The sequence below is a fragment of the Ambystoma mexicanum genome, chromosome 7q (genome assembly GCF_040938575.1).
Source record: "Ambystoma mexicanum isolate Mex_15411 chromosome 7q, UKY_AmexF1_1, whole genome shotgun sequence".
Taxonomy (NCBI): Eukaryota; Metazoa; Chordata; class Amphibia; order Caudata; family Ambystomatidae; genus Ambystoma; species Ambystoma mexicanum.
Window position 1 is genome coordinate 1,098,533,959 of NC_090941.1, and position 16,368 is coordinate 1,098,550,326.

The window sequence follows — 16,368 nt, forward strand, 5'->3', positions numbered from 1 at the left end:
GGGGAGGAGGGCTGGACGGGGCGCGACGGTTGAAAAGGAGGTGGAGGATGGATCCTTCTTTTCTTGGTAGGGGGAACACCAGAAGGTCCCGGTTCTGGATCCCCCGACGGGAGAGGTTCCTCCGTCGGTAACGGTAGCCTCGTCCTTATCTTGGTGCATAAGGACTGTATGGCCAACAAAATGGCCGCCGAGTTGTCTCGCGGCGCTGGCAGAGGGGAATCCGACGGGCGAGCAGGGGCCCCGTCGGTATCCTCGACGATGTCGTCGTCGTCACCTGCGTCGGGGCCCATTCCGACGGGCTGGCCTTGTTCCACGCCTAGGCCGTGGCTTAAGACCTCGATCAGCTCCTCTTCTGAGGTTGAGGCCGAATCTACGACGACGCCCTGCCCCCCCTTCTTCCCCACGGAGGGTTTCACGGGGGTCCTATCGATGGGCACAAAAGAAGACTCCCTCCGAGGAGGCAGGGAGATTCTGGGCCCTGGGGTCGCCACCACTGGTGCAGCCTCCACAGGCTGGGCCAGGGCCGCCGCGACCGTTTCGATAGAGGGCTTGGTCGGATGGATCAAGGCCTTCACCACCTTAGGTGCGCTCACCGCCTTATCCTTGAGGGAGGGGGCACTGCCACGCTCCTCCTCTGCCTTAGAGCTCGACCGGGGTCTTTCCAGGAGCTTCGCCGGGTGCTCGGCCTTCCTCTTACCCGACCCAGAGCGTTGGCTCGTGGTTGATGGTGCCGGGGAGGGTGCGCCCTGCCTGGCGCCCGTAGAGCCCGACCGTTCGGCACTCCCGGTGCCAGCGGACTCGCGGTGCTTGGCCTTATGTTGGGCCCCCGTCACCGGGGCGCCCTCAAAGGTCTTAGAAGACCGCTCGGATTTCTTCTTCTTCTCGCCAGACGGGCTCTTACCCTCCAGCCAGTTGGCGAGACGTTGATGACGGTCCTTCATGGTCCGTTCAGACATGTTGCCGCAAAACGCACAGTCCTTCTCCACGTGCGTTTTGTCCTCATGAAGGCAGTAAAGGCAGAAAGAGTGTTCGTCCTCCTTAAAGACGTTCTGCAGCTGGCATCCAGGGCAGACCCTGAACAGCTTTCCGGGCGTCGAGCTTCCCTTCTCCTGGGCCATCTCCGAGACCGGGCCTGAGAAGCTTCTGGAGTCCTCCGAAGTGTAGCTCGACGAAATCTTCACCCTTGAGGGGCACAGACGAATCCGACACGGGTCCCCGTTGATCGGATGTAGGATCGGTGGAGCTTGAGGCTCTTTTGACCGAAGAATCGAAGTTTTTGTGAAAAAGCACGAAAAAATAGCACTAACGCTCGAGAGCAATAGCACGAGGATCCCAACACATGAACGTGCGGTAAAAATCTGAAGATGGCTGCCAGAGGCGGTGCTTAGGTAGAGGGCAGTCATTGGCTGTGGTCAGTATGACGCAGAGACCAGAGCAGGAAAGGGCGTTTTATTGGAATGTCCATCCTTCTTGATGATTCCTACAAACCGTTTTAAGCTCTGTACATATAGAAAAGCAACATGTGTCATGCCATTTGGGACATGCTGTTCACATGTCTAGCTCCACTAAAACCCTCCTCAGCATATTTCCGAGGCATCAAGGATGAACCAGGAACAGTGCACAACCCCGACAAATCTGCTTCACTGTCCCAGCTTTAACAGACATCTGAGTGTCACACTACATGGCAGGTCCTGCCAGGGCAACAGCAGGGGAAGCTTCACTCACACAGTGCTACAGCATGGGCTTCCCTCCTAGTGAACGGGTGCAGCAGGGCAAACTCCTGTCACAGAGAATGGGCACAACCACACTGCAAGCTTCATTCACACATGGTCTGGCTTCCGACAGCAAAGCAAGCCTCCTACATTGCACATACTGCACTGTAAAGCGTTAGTCTTTGGACAGCATAGCTATCCCTCTGCATCACACATACTGGACACCCTGAAGGGCCTCCTCCAGATTGAATTGTTACTGGATCGCCGTCCTATCCCTCTGCCCCAAACCTCTCCCAATGACTGTCAGCATGCTTCTCCTTACCTTCCTGCAGATACAGCACCCCTCTAGGCCTAACGGATGGCACACCAAGCTTCACAGGGCACCTTAAGGTATTCAGTCTCCACCTTTTATCTGTCCTGCTCCTCATTTCACCACGAAGAACCACTGGCAGTATTTCAACATCATTTTGAAACTGAAGTTGTGGAACAGCTACAAAACCAGGGGAATGGCGCGGCAGGGGATTTCATTCCATTTCATTCTGTCCTTTGGCTGTGTGCGCAGTGTCAGAAGAGTTTGAGGACTGCAGAAGACACTGGAATAGATTTCTGGGCGAAAGCGCCAGAGATTCTGGCCCCTGCCCCGATCGCCTTACAAACGCCTGGCGGGCTTTGCCCTGGCGGGCAAATGTCTGAGTTGGACACTCAGCGCAGTACCTGAGCAAATTAGAGTGAGGTTTCACTCAGGGACAAGCCTGCCAACCTATGTACTATGGCAGCTGAATGGGGGCATGGGGTCCTCATGTCTCAGGGATCTGCTTCTCTTATCCAAAACATCTTGCCTCCCATCAGCCTTAGCCACTAGCATATGGTAATGAGGGGAGTCTCTACACTTCCCCCGTTGCACATTTGTCGATTCCCAGAGCTCTGTGGCAGACAGGGTAAATGTATCTATGTGTGAGAGAGAGAGGGAGCCAGATAGAGAGAGAGAAAGAGAGAGAGAGAGACGGGGGGGGCAGGCTCTGACAGTCACAATGAGAGAAAAGTGAAGTTGCATCCCCTCAAGCACTCCCCTGCACCCATCAACACAACAGCAAAGTTAGCTTGCATGTTCCCCGTTCTCCCCACTAACCCACCCACCCACCCTCCTCTCTTTCAGGACTTGCAGAGTGCCTAGAGACCCTGGAAATGATGGCAGCGGAGCATGGTACAAACACAAATATCAAAATAGAACTATTCCCCTACTGTCTACAAAACCAAGGAACTACTTCACCTTTGTTTTTTTCCACTTCACATTACAAGAGAAAGACGTCCTTCGTTGGCCCTTTTTACGCACTACCATTCGGTTTACACATTTCATCCTGTTGAGTCTCCCAGTCGGCAAGAGCTATATATTTGGGTGGGTGATCCCAATGAAGTCAATGGAAATAGAGAAGGTGTTAGAACGGTGATGATTGTGTGCTGCAAGTGTCTTTCCCTTGAAGTCCATAGATATCATGGCCTTGACTAGGGGGTGGTCGAAGTGGCCGATAATTTGCTCAGCAGAAAAAATGCAGAATTTTGGGCAAATTCTGCCACTTCGCCTGCTCTGCCCACAGAGAGAAATTGCCAATTTCAGGCTTTTTCTCCCTGAAATTCGTTTTTTTATGGGAAATGTTTTTTGGTGGCCACAAGAAGTTTCAGACTGAAAACAGATAGTTTGTGAAAAAAACACCCATTTCAGATGGTTTGCCAGAAGACATTGCTTTTTTCCATTAAATTTTGTTTTAGCGGTCAAAAACATGATATTTCAGGGAAAAAACACATTTCAGGAAGCAAAATCTGCATAGATAATTGGCACAACAGCTAAAAAATGTCCCTGCAGACAGAACAGAGCTGGAGGCGAATTTAGGCAATATCGTTCCACCAGTAGTGAGGGTAACTTTGCCCACCCCTAGCCTTGACTAGGGGACTGAAAATGAATCTACAGGGACTGGCCACAAAGTCCAGATGAGGGTGTATTAAGAGCTATGCTTTTTCCTTTCTTATTGGTGCTTTTGTTTTCACACCTGAACCTACCTTTCTTCAGTGCAGTGTCTGGGCCCTGTTTTTCACATGTTCTGTTTTTGAGCCCAGTCACAGGCCTCAGAGAAGGCCGGTGCCCTTTGAGGCCTGAAGGCTTCCTCCGCCAGTAGCAGGGCCCCAGGGCTTCTGACAGCAGCAGAGGCCCTGTGAGGAGTGGCCTCGAGCCGTCAGGTGGGCTCAGCTGAGCCACCTCCACTGGCCTGGGTCCTGTTCCTGGGGCTCCCAGCTCTGTCTGCCTTGACCTCTCCATGCCCCCTGCTCCAGGGCTCACCTGCTGCCGTCGCCGTGCCAACGGAACCCTCAGGCTGGGCAGAGCATTGTGAAATGACAGCCTCCCCTCCCCCACCGCTGGGGCCTGGGCCCAGGGCTGGGAGCTTGCAAGGCAAAGGCACACCTCAGCTCAGCTTCTCCTGAGCTGCTCCAGAGCTCGACCCCCCCGGGGGCCCGGAGCCCCAGGGCTGGGGCTCAGAGCAGGAAAGGGCGTTTTATTGGAATGTCCTTTCCTTCTTGATGATTCCTACAAACCGTTTTAAGCTCTGTACATATAGAAAAGCAACATGTGTCATGCCATTTGGGACATGCTGTTCACATGTCTAGCTCCACTAAAACCCTCCTCAGCATATTTCCGAGGCATCAAGGATGAACCAGGAACAGTGCACGACCCCGACAAATCTGCTTCACTGTCCCAGCTTTAACAGACATCTGAGTGTCACACTACATGGCAGGTCCTGCCAGGGCAACAGCAGGGGAAGCTTCACTCACACAGTGCTACAGCATGGGCTTCCCTCCTAGTGAACGGGTGCAGCAGGGCAAACTCCTGTCACAGAGAATGGGCACAACCACACTGCAAGCTTCATTCACACATGGTCTGGCTTCCGACAGCAAAGCAAGCCTCCTACATTGCACATACTGCACTGTAAAGCGTTAGTCTTTGGACAGCATAGCTATCCCTCTGCATCACACATACTGGACACCCTGAAGGGCCTCCTCCAGATTGAATTGTTACTGGATCGCCGTCCTATCCCTCTGCCCCAAACCTCTCCCAATGACTGTCAGCATGCTTCTGCTTACCTTCCTGCAGATACAGCACCCCTCTAGGCCTAACGGATGGCACACCAAGCTTCACAGGGCACTTTAAGGTATTCAGTCTCCACCTTTTATCTGTCCTGCTCCTCATTTCACCACGAAGAACCACTGGCAGTATTTCAACATCATTTTGAAACTGAAGTTGTGGAACAGCTACAAAACCAGGGGAATGGCGCGGCAGGGGATTTCATTCCATTTCATTCTGTCCTTTGGCTGTGTGCGCAGTGTCAGAAGAGTTTGAGGACTGCAGAAGACACTGGAATAGATTTCTGGGCGAAAGCGCCAGAGATTCTGGCCCCTGCCCCGATCGCCTTACAAACGCCTGGCGGGCTTTGCCCTGGCGGGCAAATGTCTGAGTTGGACACTCAGCGCAGTACCTGAGCAAATTAGAGTGAGGTTTCACTCAGGGACAAGCCTGCCAACCTATGTACTATGGCAGCTGAATGGGGGCATGGGGTCCTCATGTCTCAGGGATCTGCTTCTCTTATCCAAAACATCTTGCCTCCCATCAGCCTTAGCCACTAGCATATGGTAATGAGTGGAGTCTCTACACTTCCCCCGTTGCACATTTGTCGATTCCCAGAGCTCTGTGGCAGACAGGGTAAATGTATCTATGTGTGAGAGAGAGAGGGAGCCAGATAGAGAGAGAGAAAGAGAGAGAGAGAGGGGGGGGGGCAGGCTCTGACAGTCACAATGAGAGAAAAGTGAAGTTGCATCCCCTCAAGCACTCCCCTGCACCCATCAACACAACAGCAAAGTTAGCTTGCATGTTCCCCGTTCTCCCCACTAACCCACCCACCCACCCTCCTCTCTTTCAGGACTTGCAGAGTGCCTAGAGACCCTGGAAATGATGGCAGCGGAGCATGGTACAAACACAAATATCAAAATAGAACTATTCCCCTACTGTCTACAAAACCAAGGAACTACTTCACCTTTGTTTTTTTCCACTTCACATTACAAGAGAAAGACGTCCTTCGTTGGCCCTTTTTACGCACTACCATTCGGTTTACACATTTCATCCTGTTGAGTCTCCCAGTCGGCAAGAGCTATATATTTGGGTGGGTGATCCCAATGAAGTCAATGGAAATAGAGAAGGTCTTAGAACGGTGATGATTGTGTGCTGCAAGTGTCTTTCCCTTGAAGTCCATAGATATCATGGCCTTGACTAGGGGGTGGTCGAAGTGGCCGATAATTTGCTCAGCAGAAAAAATGCAGAATTTTGGGCAAATTCTGCCACTTCGCCTGCTCTGCCCACAGAGAGAAATTGCCAATTTCAGGCTTTTTCTCCCTGAAATTCGTTTTTTTATGGGAAATGTTTTTTGGTGGCCACAAGAAGTTTCAGACTGAAAACAGATAGTTTGTGAAAAGAACACCATTTCAGATGGTTTGCCAGAAGACATTGATTTTTTCCATTAAATTTTGTTTTAGCGGTCAAAAACATGATATTTCAGGGAAAACACACATTTCAGGAAGCAAAATCTGCATAGAAAATTGGCACAACAGCTAAAAAATGTCCCTGCAGACAGAACAGAGCTGGAGGCGAATTTAGGCAATATCGTTCCACCAGTAGTGAGGGTAACTTTGCCCACCCCTAGCCTTGACTAGGGGACTGAAAATGAATCTACAGGGACTGGCCACAAAGTCCAGATGAGGGTGTATTAAGAGCTATGCTTTTTCCTTTCTTATTGGTGCTTTTGTTTTCACACCTGAACCTACCTTTCTTCAGTGCAGTGTCTGGGCCCTGTTTTTCACATGTTCTGTTTTTGAGCCCAGTCACAGGCCTCAGAGAAGGCCGGTGCCCTTTGAGGCCTGAAGGCTTCCTCCGCCAGTAGCAGGGCCCCAGGGCTTCTGACAGCAGCAGAGGCCCTGTGAGGAGTGGCCTCGAGCCGTCAGGTGGGCTCAGCTGAGCCACCTCCACTGGCCTGGGTCCTGTTCCTGGGGCTCCCAGCTCTGTCTGCCTTGACCTCTCCATGCCCCCTGCTCCAGGGCTCACCTGCTGCCGTCGCCGTGCCAACGGAACCCTCAGGCTGGGCAGAGCATTGTGAAATGACAGCCTCCCCTCCCCCGCCGCTGGGGCCTGGGCCCAGGGCTGGGAGCTTGCAAGGCAAAGACACACCTCAGCTCAGCTTCTCCTGAGCTGCTCCAGAGCTCGACCCCCCCGGGGGCCCGGGGCCCCAGGGCTGGGGCTCAGAGCAGGAAGGAACAAGTTACTTACCTGTAACTGTTGTTCTCCAGCATGGGTCTGGCATGGATTCACATGCTCATGAATATTCCCCGTCGTCAGGCTGGGAATCCTCGGTAAAGAAAAAACCAGTATCAGTTTCGTTTCTGATCTGTCTTTCGTAGTAATAACCAATCACTGGTCTCTGCGTCATACTGACCACAGCCAATGACTGCCCTCTACCTAAGCACCGCCTCTGGCAGCCATCTTCAGATTTGGAAGCACGTGAAGTGGCAGTATGACCAAGTGAAGAGCCGCAGAGGGGTAGGCGGGAGGGTTCGCATGTGAATCCATGCCAGACCCATGCTGGAGAACAACAGTTACAGGTAAGTAACTTGTTCCTTCTCCAGCATGGGGTCTGGCATGGATTCACATGCTCATGAATAAAGAATACATAGCAGTACACACATGCACAACCACGGGAGGTGGCAAAGGCTCAACATTAAGCATCACATCAACTCAACATTAAGCATCTTACCTCCTCACCAGGCTCACCTCAGGCGAACAGGTTGCGCAGCACTGCTTGGCCGACCCTGGACTCCTCCCTGGAATCCCGGTCGACGCAGTAGAATTTCGTGAAGGTGTGCGTCGACCTCCACGTAGCAGCCCTGCATATGTCCAGCAGGGGCACACCAGATAGGAACGCCGTGGTAGCTGCGATCGCTCTGGTGGAATGGGCTCTCGGACGGCCAGGCAGCGGTCGGTTTGCCAACCGGTGACAGTACATGATACAGCCGGAGAGCCATCTGGAGATGGAAGCCTTCGAGAGAGCCTTCCCCTGATTGACAGGTCCAAAGTTCACAAAGAGTTGCGACGTCTTCCGAAAACCCTTCGTGCGGTCCACGTAGAACTTCAGCGCTCTAGCTACATCCAGCGAGTGCAAAGTCCTCTCAGCCGGCGACGAAGGCGACGGGAAGAACACAGGTAACACCAAGGGTTCGTTGAGATGGAAGTCCGACGGTACCTTGGGCATGAAGGAGGGGTGCGTCCTGAGCACTACCCTCGTGTCGTGGAAAGTCAAGTACGGGGCCTTGCAGGAAAGGGCCTGGATCTCTCCCACTCGTCGTGCGGAGGTGATGGCCACAAGAAAAGCTGTTTTCCACGATAGAAACTTCAACGGGGCCGAGTGCAGAGGCTCGAACGGAGGTCCCATGAGCTTGGTCAGCACCACGTTGAGCTCCCACGCCGGGGCCGGAGCCTTCACCGGCGGAAACGATCTGAACAGTCCCTTCATGAACTCTTTCACCAGACGATGAGACCACAAGGACGTCCGCCCCGTGGTTCTGGTGTATCGGGAGATCGCAGCAAGGTGAATCTTGATGGACGCGTGTGCCAAACCAGCTTTGGCCAGCGTCAGCAGGTACGGCAGTACTTGGGGAGCCGTAATCCGTAGAGGGTTAATCTTCTGTGCGTGGCACCAGACAGAGAACCTCTTCCATTTGTGTCCGTAGCATTTAAGAGTCGAGGACGCCCTGGCCTTTGCAAGAACCTCTCTGCAATCGGCCGATATGTCGTATCCTCCAAACTCTAGCGCTGCAGGAGCCAGGCCTGCAAGTTCAGCGACTTCGGGTCGTGGTGGAGGATGGCGCCTCCTTCCCTGGAGAGTAGATCCGCGTCCGCCGGCAGCTTGATTGGCGGGGACGCTGACAAGTCCAGAAGGTCCGGGAACCATATCTGCCTCGGCCACGCAGGTGCGACGAGGATCATCCTGCACCGTGACCTCTTGAGCTGGTTGACGAGCCGGATTAGCAGAGGCAAGGGAGGGAACGCGTAGAGGAACAGGCCCTCCCAGGGGAACGAGAAAGCATCGCCCATGCTCCTCGTCTGGGGAAACCTGCTGGCGAACCTCCGGCACTTGGTGTTCGTCGCCGTCGCGAACAGGTCGATCTGGGGTGTGCCCCACCGTCGGAAGAGGCGATCCACCAGATCCTGCCGTAGTTCCCACTCGTGGCACGAGCGCAGCTCCCTGCTGAGTGAGTCGGCGATGGTGTTTTTTATCCCTGCCAGATGAAACGGCACCAGAAAAATCCCTTGGGCGACGGCCCAATGCCACAGGTCCTGCGCCTCCTTGGACAGCGCTGGGGACCTGGTTCCGCCCTGTTTCCTGATGTAAAACATGGTGGTGGTGTTGTCGGTGAAGATCCTCACCACCTTGCCCTTGAGGGACGGAAGGAAGGACCTGAGGGCCCAAAACACTGCACGGAGCTCCAGGACGTTGATATGCAGGGACTTCTCCGTCGGGAGCCAGAGTCCCCTCGCGTGCAGATTTTCGGTGTGCGCTCCCCACCCTTCCAGGGAGGCATCCGTGGTCACAGTCTCCTGGTGGGCTGGGGTCTGGAAGTCCATGCCCGCCGTCAGATGCGCGCGGGTACCCCACCACCGTATCGCTCGTCGGAAACTCTCGTCGAGCTTGATCCTTTCCTCGAAGCTGCCCGTCGTCTGGATCCAGCGCGCATCCAGGAATTCTTGCAACGGGCGCATCCGGAGCCTGCACATGGGAATGAGGTAGATGCAGGAAGACATCATCCCGAGGAGGGACTTGATGGATCTCACTTTGGCCGCGTCGGCCACCAACATCCGTTGCACCTTGCCCAAGATGGTCCTGGTCCTCTCCTCCGACGGGGAGGCCAGAAGGGACACTGTGTCGAGCCTCGCTCCCAGAAACAGTGCGACTTGCGCGGGCACCAGGTGGGATTTGGCGTAGTTCACGGAGAATCCCAGGTCCGTGAGGAGTTGGACGGTCCTTGCCGTGTGGACCACGGCGAGCTCCTTCGTCTTGGCGCGGATGAGCCAGTCGTCCAGGTAGGGGTAGACGTGAATACCCTCGCGGCGCAGCTGCGCCGCCACCGGTGCGAGGCACTTGGTGAATACCCTGGGTGCCGACCGTAGTCCGAAGGGAAGGGCTTTGAACTGGTAATGACGCCCTTGGACCACGAACCTGAGGAATTTTCGGTGCCCCTTTAGGATGGGAATGTGGAAGTAGGCATCCTCCAAATCCAACGACGATAGGAAGTCTCCTTCCTCCAGTTGACCCAGGACGTGCTGGAGGGTGACCATCCGGAACTTCTGCGCCTTGATGAACTTGTTCAGCCGTCGCAGGTCCAGGATGGGGCGCCATCCTCCCGTCTTCTTCTTCACGAGGAAGTATCGCGAGTAGACTCCGGAGCCCCGAAGCCTCTTTGGGACGAGTTCGATGGCGCCCTTTCTGAGCATCGCCTTTACCTCCAGGAGAAGTTGAGGGACGTGAAGTTCTTTCCTGGCCACGGGGGGGACGCGCGGGCACCTTCTTTGAAACTCGAGCGCGTGGCCCCGGGCCAGGGCATCCAGCACCCAACGGTCGGTGGAGATGGACTCCCACACGCTGACGAAGCCCGCCAGCCGGCCTCCCACCGGGGTGCTTCGGTGGGGGCCCGACCCCACGGCCGGTTCAATCCTGCTTGGACGCGGCCTTGCCGCCTTGACCTCCTTGGCGACGACGGCGGGGTCCGCTAGACTTGCCTCGTCCTCTGTAGGCCTCTTGCGACGACGAGCGGGCCGCTTGACGGTAGGAAGCGAAACCGCCGCCGGAACCTTTGGAGGCGCCCTTGCCTCCGCCGCTCCGAAAGGGCGTCCGTCGTTGCTGCAGGACTCCAAGGGCCCGGGCCGTCTCAGTATCCGCCTTGATGGCCTGAAGGGAATCGTCCACTGTCTTCCCAAACAGGTTGTTCCCGTCGAAGGGCATGTCCAGGACTCTGGTCTGGACGTCCTGCCGAAAGTCCGTAGCTTTGAGCCATCCACGACGTCGAAGGCAAACGCCGTTGCCCAGCTGGCGGAACCCAGTGTCGGCGATGTCCGTCGCCACGGTGATGGCGTGGTCCGAAGCCACTTCACCTTCCTGGAGGATCTCAAGGGCCTCCGCCCTCTTGTCGTCCGGCAGAAAATCCAGCAGGGGAGCTATCTTGTACCAGAGCTCCCTGTCGTAGCGGGCCACGATAGCCAAGGCGTTGGCCGCTTTAATCGTCGTCGCTGCCGACGAGATGACTCTACGTCCCATAGCATCCAATTTCTTTCCCTCGCCGTCCGGCGGGGAAGTCGATGTGGAGGCCGCACCCCCCCCCGCTTTCTTCCTGGCTGCCGCGGAGACGACGGAGTCCGGGGTAGGCTGCGCCCGGAGGCATAGGGGGGCCGTGTCCGGGACCCGGTACTTTTTCTCGTACCGGTCTCTTCTAGCTGGCGTAGTGGAAGGGTTCTTGAGGAGGGAAAGGCCCTCATCCCAAATGTCGTCCAACAGAGGCACTGCGAGGACCGTCTTCCTCTTGGCCTCGCGCCGCTGATAAAGGAAGCCTTCCTTTTTCTTCTCCTCAGGGCAGAGTTGGAAAAGCTCGGAAGCCCTGGAGATCATGGAGTGGAAAGATCCGATCTCGTCGGGCGGAGAAGCCCTGGTGGGAGGCGACGACGGAAAATCCTCGTCGTATGCCTCGTCGTCCGTACCCGTCGCTGCCGTGTCAGTCCCCGTATCATCCCCTCGGGTGGACGGGGAGGAGGGCTGGACGGGGCGCGACGGTTGAAAAGGAGGTGGAGGATGGATCCTTCTTTTCTTGGTAGGGGGAACACCAGAAGGTCCCGGTTCTGGATCCCCCGACGGGAGAGGTTCCTCCGTCGGTAACGGTAGCCTCGTCCTTATCTTGGTGCATAAGGACTGTATGGCCAACAAAATGGCCGCCGAGTTGTCTCGCGGCGCTGGCAGAGGGGAATCCGACGGGCGAGCAGGGGCCCCGTCGGTATCCTCGACGATGTCGTCGTCGTCACCTGCGTCGGGGCCCATTCCGACGGGCTGGCCTTGTTCCACGCCTAGGCCGTGGCTTAAGACCTCGATCAGCTCCTCTTCTGAGGTTGAGGCCGAATCTACGACGACGCCCTGCCCCCCCTTCTTCCCCACGGAGGGTTTCACGGGGGTCCTATCGATGGGCACAAAAGAAGACTCCCTCCGAGGAGGCAGGGAGATTCTGGGCCCTGGGGTCGCCACCACTGGTGCAGCCTCCACAGGCTGGGCCAGGGCCGCCGCGACCGTTTCGATAGAGGGCTTGGTCGGATGGATCAAGGCCTTCACCACCTTAGGTGCGCTCACCGCCTTATCCTTGAGGGAGGGGGCACTGCCACGCTCCTCCTCTGCCTTAGAGCTCGACCGGGGTCTTTCCAGGAGCTTCGCCGGGTGCTCGGCCTTCCTCTTACCCGACCCAGAGCGTTGGCTCGTGGTTGATGGTGCCGGGGAGGGTGCGCCCTGCCTGGCGCCCGTAGAGCCCGACCGTTCGGCACTCCCGGTGCCAGCGGACTCGCGGTGCTTGGCCTTATGTTGGGCCCCCGTCACCGGGGCGCCCTCAAAGGTCTTAGAAGACCGCTCGGATTTCTTCTTCTTCTCGCCAGACGGGCTCTTACCCTCCAGCCAGTTGGCGAGACGTTGATGACGGTCCTTCATGGTCCGTTCAGACATGTTGCCGCAAAACGCACAGTCCTTCTCCACGTGCGTTTTGTCCTCATGAAGGCAGTAAAGGCAGAAAGAGTGTTCGTCCTCCTTAAAGACGTTCTGCAGCTGGCATCCAGGGCAGACCCTGAACAGCTTTCCGGGCGTCGAGCTTCCCTTCTCCTGGGCCATCTCCGAGACCGGGCCTGAGAAGCTTCTGGAGTCCTCCGAAGTGTAGCTCGACGAAATCTTCACCCTTGAGGGGCACAGACGAATCCGACACGGGTCCCCGTTGATCGGATGTAGGATCGGTGGAGCTTGAGGCTCTTTTGACCGAAGAATCGAAGTTTTTGTGAAAAAGCACGAAAAAATAGCACTAACGCTCGAGAGCAATAGCACGAGGATCCCAACACATGAACGTGCGGTAAAAATCTGAAGATGGCTGCCAGAGGCGGTGCTTAGGTAGAGGGCAGTCATTGGCTGTGGTCAGTATGACGCAGAGACCAGAGCAAGAAAGGGCGTTTTATTGGAATGTCCATCCTTCTTGATGATTCCTACAAACCGTTTTAAGCTCTGTACATATAGAAAAGCAACATGTGTCATGCCATTTGGGACATGCTGTTCACATGTCTAGCTCCACTAAAACCCTCCTCAGCATATTTCCGAGGCATCAAGGATGAACCAGGAACAGTGCACAACCCCGACAAATCTGCTTCACTGTCCCAGCTTTAACAGACATCTGAGTGTCACACTACATGGCAGGTCCTGCCAGGGCAACAGCAGGGGAAGCTTCACTCACACAGTGCTACAGCATGGGCTTCCCTCCTAGTGAACGGGTGCAGCAGGGCAAACTCCTGTCACAGAGAATGGGCACAACCACACTGCAAGCTTCATTCACACATGGTCTGGCTTCCGACAGCAAAGCAAGCCTCCTACATTGCACATACTGCACTGTAAAGCGTTAGTCTTTGGACAGCATAGCTATCCCTCTGCATCACACATACTGGACACCCTGAAGGGCCTCCTCCAGATTGAATTGTTACTGGATCGCCGTCCTATCCCTCTGCCCCAAACCTCTCCCAATGACTGTCAGCATGCTTCTGCTTACCTTCCTGCAGATACAGCACCCCTCTAGGCCTAACGGATGGCACACCAAGCTTCACAGGGCACCTTAAGGTATTCAGTCTCCACCTTTTATCTGTCCTGCTCCTCATTTCACCACGAAGAACCACTGGCAGTATTTCAACATCATTTTGAAACTGAAGTTGTGGAACAGCTACAAAACCAGGGGAATGGCGCGGCAGGGGATTTCATTCCATTTCATTCTGTCCTTTGGCTGTGTGCGCAGTGTCAGAAGAGTTTGAGGACTGCAGAAGACACTGGAATAGATTTCTGGGCGAAAGCGCCAGAGATTCTGGCCCCTGCCCCGATCGCCTTACAAACGCCTGGCGGGCTTTGCCCTGGCGGGCAAATGTCTGAGTTGGACACTCAGCGCAGTACCTGAGCAAATTAGAGTGAGGTTTCACTCAGGGACAAGCCTGCCAACCTATGTACTATGGCAGCTGAATGGGGGCATGGGGTCCTCATGTCTCAGGGATCTGCTTCTCTTATCCAAAACATCTTGCCTCCCATCAGCCTTAGCCACTAGCATATGGTAATGAGTGGAGTCTCTACACTTCCCCCGTTGCACATTTGTCGATTCCCAGAGCTCTGTGGCAGACAGGGTAAATGTATCTATGTGTGAGAGAGAGAGGGAGCAGATAGAGAGAGAGAAAGAGAGAGAGAGAGACGGGGGGGCAGGCTCTGACAGTCACAATGAGAGAAAAGTGAAGTTGCATCCCCTCAAGCACTCCCCTGCACCCATCAACACAACAGCAAAGTTAGCTTGCATGTTCCCGTTCTCCCCACTAACCACCCACCCACCCTCCTCTCTTTCAGGGACTTGCAGAGTGCCTAGAGACCCTGGAAATGATGGCAGCGGAGCATGGTACAAACACAAATATCAAAATAGAACTATTCCCCTACTGTCTACAAAACCAAGGAACTACTTCACCTTTGTTTTTTTCCACTTCACATTATAAGAGAAAGACGTCCTTCGTTGGCCCTTTTTACGCACTACCATTCGGTTTACACATTTCATCCTGTTGAGTCTCCCAGTCGGCAAGAGCTATATATTTGGGTGGGTGATCCCAAAGAAGTCAATGGAAATAGAGAAGGTGTTAGAACGGTGATGATTGTGTGCTGCAAGTGTCTTTCCCTTGAAGTCCATAGATATTATGGCCTTGACTAGGGGGTGGTCGAAGTGGCCGATAATTTGCTCAGCAGAAAAAAACGCAGAATTTTGGGCAAATTCTGCCACTTCGCCTGCTCTGCCCCACAGAGAGAAATTGCCAATTTCAGGCTTTTTCTCCCTGAAATTCGTTTTTTTATGGGAAATGTTTTTTGGTGGCCACAAGAAGTTCAGACTGAAAACAGATAGTTTGTGAAAAAAACACCATTTCAGATGGTTTGCCAGAAGACATTGATTTTTCCATTAAATTTTGTTTTAGCGGTCAAAAACATGATATTTCAGGGAAAAAACACATTTCAGGAAGCAAAATCTGCATAGAAAATTGGCACAACAGCTAAAAAATGTCCCTGCAGACAGAACAGAGCTGGAGGCGAATTTAGGCAATATCGTTCCACCAGTAGTGAGGGTAACTTGCCCACCCCTAGCCTTGACTAGGGGACTGAAAATGAATCTACAGGGACTGGCCACAAAGTCCAGATGAGGGTGTATTAAGAGCTATGCTTTTTCCTTTCTTATTGGTGCTTTTGTTTTTCACACCTGAACCTACCATTCTTCAGTGCAGTGTCTGGGCCCTGTTTTTCACATGTTTCTGTTTTTGAGCCCAGTCACAGGCCTCAGAGAAGGCCGGTGCCCTTTGAGGCCTGAAGGCTTTCTCCGCCAGTAGCAGGGCCCCAGGGCTTCTGACAGCAGCAGAGGCCCTGTGAGGAGTGGCCTCGAGCGATCAGGTGGGCTCAGCTGAGCCACCTCCACTGGCCTGGGTCCTGTTCCTGGGGCTCCCAGCTCTGTCTGCCTTGACCTCTCCATGCCCCTGCTCCAGGGCTCACCTGCTGCCGTCGCCGTGCCAACGGAACCCTCAGGCTGGGCAGAGCATTGTGAAATGACAGCCTCCCCTCCCCCGCCGCTGGGGCCTGGCCCAGGGCTGGGAGCTTGCAAGGCAAAGGCACACCTCAGCTCAGCTTCTCCTGAGCTGCTCCAGAGCTCGACCCCCCCCGGGGGCCCAGGGCCCCAGGGCTGGGGGCTCAGAGCAGGAAAGGGCGTTTTATTGGAATGTCCTTTCCTTCTTGATGATTCCTACAAACCGTTTTAAGCTCTGTACATATAGAAAAGCAACATGTGTCATGCCATTTGGGACATGCTGTTCACATGTCTAGCTCCACTAAAACCCTCCTCATCATATTTCCGGAGGCATCAAGGATGAACCAGGAACAGTGCACGACCCCGACAAATCTGCTTCACTGTCCCAGCTTTAACAGACATCTGAGTGTCACACTACATGGCAGGTCCTGCCAGGGCAACAGCAGGGGAAGCTTCACTCACACAGTGCTACAGCATGGGGCTTCCCTCCTAGTGGAACGGTGCAGCAGGGCAAACTCCTGTCACAGAGAATGGGCACAACCACACTGCAAGCTTCATTCACACATGGTCTGGCTTCCGACAGCAAAGCAAGCCTCCTACATTGCACATACTGCACTGTAAGCGTTAGTCCTTTGGACAGCATAGCTATCCTCTGCATCACACATACTGGACACCCCTGAAGGGGCCTCCTCCAGATTGAATT